The sequence below is a fragment of the Sarcophilus harrisii genome, chromosome 3 (assembly GCF_902635505.1).
Source record: "Sarcophilus harrisii chromosome 3, mSarHar1.11, whole genome shotgun sequence".
NCBI classification, from domain to species: Eukaryota; Metazoa; Chordata; class Mammalia; order Dasyuromorphia; family Dasyuridae; genus Sarcophilus; species Sarcophilus harrisii.
The window spans coordinates 403801740-403807739 of NC_045428.1; positions in this window are offsets into that span (position 1 = coordinate 403801740).

Below are 6000 nucleotides of genomic sequence, written 5' to 3' on the forward strand. Positions count from 1 at the left end.
TACATGAACTGATGCTGAGTGAAATGAGCAGGACCAGGAGATCATTATATACTTCAACATCAAGACTATATGATGATCAATTCTGATGAACTTGGCTCTCTTCAACAATGAGATGATTCAAACCAAATCCAATGTTCAGTGATGAAGAGAGCCATCCACACCCAGACAGAGGACAGTGGGAACTGAGAGTGGACCACAACATAGTATCCTCACTCTCTCTCGTTATTTGCTTACATTTTGTTTTCTTTTTAGGTTTTTTTCTTCCTTCTTGACCTGATTTTTCTTCTGCAGCAAGATAATTATATAAATATGTATATATATCCTGGATCCAACATGTATTTTAACATATTTAACATATATTGGACTACCTGCCAGCTAGGGGAGGGGTGGGGAGAAGGAGGGGAAAATTTGGAACAAAAGGTTTTTGCAAGAGTTCAATGTTGAAAAATTACCCATGCATATGTTTTGCAAATAAAAAGCTTTAAAAAAAAAAAAAGAATGGGAGAATAGAAACAGTAGAAATGGGAAATTAGAAAAAGGCTCAGATTCTGAAGTGAAGAGAATGAGTTTAATTTTGTGCATGTTGAATTTCAGCTGTAAATGGGACATTGAAATATGTCTATTCCACAGAAATGGAGCCTGGTTTCTAAGGAGAGTTTACAACTGGACATAGGAATGATGATTGAAATCATGATAATGGATAGATTGCCAAGAGGCAATATATGAAATGAAGAGAAAAGACAAAGGGCCAGGATCAGATTCAGGTCCCTTTAACTCCTGAGCACCTTTTTAAGTCCTTTGTTGTTGTGTGGAATTAGGAAGACTGGACTTCCGCTCTTCTAAAACATACTAGCTATGTGATCATGCACAAGTCATTTAAAATTCTGTTCTCAAGGATAGAAAGATATGTACTGAGAAAGTATCCTTGCTGTACATACATACACAAACACACAGAATAAGAAAGGGAGAATTACTACCCAAGTTCAGAGTATTCTATGGATCAACATCCACTCAAAACCACAGCACACAAGCCTCAATAAATGTTTACTTTTACTAGACAATCAGAGCTCATAATTTTGTTAAAGCAAACCTATTAAGTGAAATATAGTATGATAGATCATTTCCCTATTACTCTGAGGGGACCAAGCATTGACCAAAGTATCTCCTATTTGTAATGATCACAAGTACCTAATTTCTATGCTTTTGATGAGACACACTAGATAAACTGCTGCCAGTTTGGTGAGCTAACAGATTTGAAGACTCTGTATGAAGTTATCAGTTGGTGTAAGCAAAAACAACCAACCAACAACATTAAAAAAAAAGAAAGCAGAAATGTGTATCTCTATGCTTATTGACAAATGATGGGTAAACCAATGTGAACTCAGAAAGCTGATTAATTGTAGAATAAATGTGAAAGTATGATTTTGTATAATCATAATTTCAATATGTCTTTAAAATGATTAAAGACAGCTGATTTTAATGCTCATTACCTTGGTATAAACTATATGATGGTTCACTGATAAAAAAAAAGAAAGCATTTGTTCTTTTCATAATTAGTTATTTAATTAAAAAATACAAGAACTATTGATTTAATCAAGTAACAGTTTACCAGAAAAAAAAAACAGATGATAAGAATTTTAGTAAGATTGTATTATTCCAATCTATTCTTTTTTTAATTATTAAAATGAGGGAAATGTTTTTTTCTTTAAATCATGTGACATTTTTTCAGAGCAACTAAACATTGATATATTTATCATAGTAGTAACAACTAATACAGTATTTCTATCAACAATTTACAATTATTTTATTCATATAAATGATTCATTTCTGAAGCCAGAAATTAATCTAAAAATCAATATAAAGTGAAATTTATCAAAATTGACCTGTTAACTATGGACATCATGGTAATAACACATTTATTTGATATCATCAGAATGAAGGACTTGACTTAAGTGAAATGATACATAATTGAAGCTTAACCTTTTAATGAGTGTCACCACTTTCTTTTAATTTTAACCATTTTGATGGAAATCTTTTCAAAATGTATTATAAATGTCCTTGAAGTCTTAATAGGGCTCAAGGAAGTAGCAGGTGTATACCAAGGTGAAAAGGATTCTTTCGGAATTGGAAATTAGAGGGATGCCCATCAATTGAGAAGTGGCTGGATAAATTGATATATATTAATATAATGGAATACTATTGCTCTATTAAAAATACTGTTGTTCTTTAAAAAAACCTGGAAAGATTTACATGAACTGATACTAAGTAAAGTGAGAGCAGAACCAGGAGAATATTATATACATTAATAGCAAGATTGTATGATGACCAATTATGATAGACTTAGTTCTTTTCAACAATACAGTGATCCAAGATAATTTCTTTTTAAAAAAATTATTAAAGCTTTTTTTTTTTGAAACATATGCATGGATAATTTTTCAACATTGACCCTTGCAAAATTTCGTGTTACAAATTTCCCCCACTTCCCACCACACCCTCCCTTAGATGGCAAGTTAAATATGTTAAATACGTGCAATTCTTCCATACATATTTCTATAATAATCGTGCCGCACAAAAACAATCAGATCAAAAAGGAAAAAAATGAGAAAGAAAACAAAACTTGAGCAAATAGCAACAAAAAAGAGTGAAAATGCTATGTTGTGATCCACACTTAGTTCCCACAACCCTCTCTCTGGTTGTAGATGGCTCTTTTGAGCACAAGACCATTGGAACAGGCCTGAGTCACCTCATTGTTTTTCAGAGCCATATTCAACAGAATTGATCATCGTTTTGTGATCTCCTGGTCCTGCTCATTTTACTTAGCATCAGTTCATGTAAGTCTCTCTAGGCCTCTCTGAAATCATGTTGATCCAAGATAATTTCAATAGACTTGTGGTGGAAAATGCCATCCATATCCAAAAGAAGAACTATGGACACTGAATACAGATCAAAGTATACAACTTTCTTTTTTGGTAGTATTGTTTCTTTCTCATGATTTTTTCCTTTTTGATTTGATTTTTTTCTTCACGACATGAGTAATATGAAAATATGTTTAAAATGATTGTACATGTTTAGCCTCTATCAGTTATTCACTGTCTTGGGAAGAAGGGATAGAAGAGAAAGAGGAAGAAATCTGGAACTCAAAATCTTACAAAAATGAATACTGAAAACTATCTTTACACATTACTAGAAAAATGAAATATTATTAAGTGGGAAAAAAGAAAAGACTCCTTAGTAAATTTTCCATTGGGCTATAAGAAAGCATCAGAATATTTTTCTGATGCTGATAATTCCTGGAGAAGGTATGGTTGGCAGCCAATCCTTGGGTGTTGTCATGGGATGTATTAAAAGCAGAGTTTGGGTTTATGGCTGATGGATTGTATGGAGATGTGGAAGCAGAGATTAATTTCAAGTAGAAAATGCAAAAGAATGATTAAGTAATCTGCGTGGAAGCTGAGGGAGTATAGTATTAGGTGTTTTGAATCAACATATGAGTTTGAAGGGGTTATGATGTGCATAGAGTATACCTTTGAGCAATATGAAAGTATAGACCCCAAGTAGCTTGTAAGAGAAAGGATGGGGTACAGATTCCCAGAAAAGTTGTATTTATTCCTTTTGCTTTGAGCCTTGATTTATGGAAGCAAGAGGGTGATTAGGAAAATGTACATGGGCAAGAATCCCAGCCAAGGTGAGCTCAGCTAATGAGCATCAGTATACATTAGGTTCTAATGTTAACCTCTCCACTTTCCACTCCCTCCCAAACAATCCTAACACTTGGGAGTGACCAGAGCTGGTGTAAGCGAGAAATCCAACTGGGATGTTTCTGACTCCTGCCTTACTGTTACCCCCAACTCCTCACAGTAGCTGCCAGTAAGCTGTCAATAGGAAAAATCCACTTTGGTGGATAGAGAATTGGACCTGGAGTCAGGAAGTCCTGTATTAGCTACATGTATGACCCTGAACAAATCATTTAACCTCTGTTTGCCTCAGTTTTTTTTAGCTATAAAATGGAGATAATAGTACTTACCCCACAAGGTTATTGTGAGGATCAAATGAATGTTTGGAAAATGCCCCACACATAGTGGGTGCTTAATAAATGCTTATTCCCTTCCGTCTCTCAGTGAACACAAAACATCAGAATATATGAATGGGTTCATTAAAGAGGACATATTTCGAATATGATTTAATCATTTCTTATGACTCATGCATGGCCTTAACTATGAATATCAGTTATTGTACAGTGCTACCCCCATGCAGAATAGGGTAATAGCATGACAACCATCAAAGAATATGCAATTGTTTGAATGTATACTAAACTACTTAGCTTTCATAGTTTTTCCATTTCTTCCCTGGGCATCTGTATTTATATGCTACTTCTAGACAACTGCCTTATTTAATTAAAAGAAAAGTTTTATTGATGTCTTTTTAAAAAATTATTTATTTTATTTAAGCCTTTTATTTTCAAAACATATGCATGGATAATTTTCAACATTTACCCTTGCAAAACCTTATGTTCCACATTTTTTCCCTCCCTTACCCAACCCCCCTCCTGGATGGTAAGTAATCCAATATATATTAAACATGTGCAATTCTTCTAAAAGAAGAATTTTTCCACAATTATATTGATATCTTTTTAAAAGAAAAGAGTTAATTCCTTTAAAGAAAAAGTTAATTCCTGATTAAGTGCTTAACAATGAACCAAGCATACCTTATAAGATAGAATAAAATTAATTAAAGCCAACCAACTATGTATGCCCAACATTCTGAAGCTGTATGTAGTCTGTTACCTATCTTTCTATCATCTGTTCTTTTATTCTGTGTTATTTTTACAAGCAATTTTAAGTCAATTTACCCAAACTATTTTTCTTAGTGGCAAGAGTTGTTGGTTGGTATTGTTTTTTTTGGGGGGGGAAGGATGTTTTATTTGCTGGCCAAAGGACAATGCTTTGGATAACTGATGTTTGACTTCTGGATAAATAGAAAATTATTATATTTTTAAATGATGTAAGACTGTTTCCCATTTTCAAAAGCCAGAATCTAAAAATCATATGAAGTGATTTTACATACTTTTGGGAGGGAAATTAGATTTCTAAGTTTTCAAGAGAAAATAATTTCAGAAATAAGGAAACAGTCAACAAGCACTTATTAAGTGCCTATTATGTGTTAAACACTGGGAATACAGCCAATCTCCTGCTCATTTACCAAAATTACAAATAATAATACATGTAAGTAATTTGAGGGGCTTAAAAATTAGCCTCCAAAATAGAAATCTGAATGTCAGGAGGTTGGGAATAATGATTCAAAATTTTAAAGTTTAGAATGAATACTTATGAAATGTTTGTTAGTGCAAATAATAAAATGGCTAGTCAGTCATTGTGAGCTCTTAGTGGGTTCGAAAATAGTTACATCTCTTACTTTCCTGGCCCCTTCTATAAACAGGAGTGTCACTGCCCTTGTCACTCTTTTCTTCCTTTTTGCTCCCTCCTTTTCCCCACTATGTCTCCTCCTACTTTCCTGACTCCTATCTTGGAGGACCTTTCCTACCCAGGCTCTGCTTTATCTCATCCCAGAGCAGAGCTCTGCCATGGCAGGACTGCCAAGTAGAAAGAGATGGGAGGGAGAAGGGCATGGGGAATCCCTTTGATGTTTCCCTTTGATATACCCCACCGTTACATGTTTGCTTCAATCCAATCTCTTCATTCCCATTCAAGTGTCCCAAGTCTATGTTTTGTTTTTCAATCCCAGAGCTCTTGCTTACTCCCAGTTTCCGTAAAGAGCCTAAAAACAGTTTTCATCTGAAATCTAGATTAATCTCACTTGGGTATTTATATACAAGACCCCCTCCTCCCCATCTGTTACCTGTTGGTTATTAAAATACAAAAACACTGGTCTTTTTGCTGTTCCTTACACAAAACTTCATCTCCTTCCTGTCTTCTCACAGGCTCTCTCCCAAGTCTGGCATTCTAAACTTCTGTCTCCCTTCACTTTCTTGAAGACAACTCA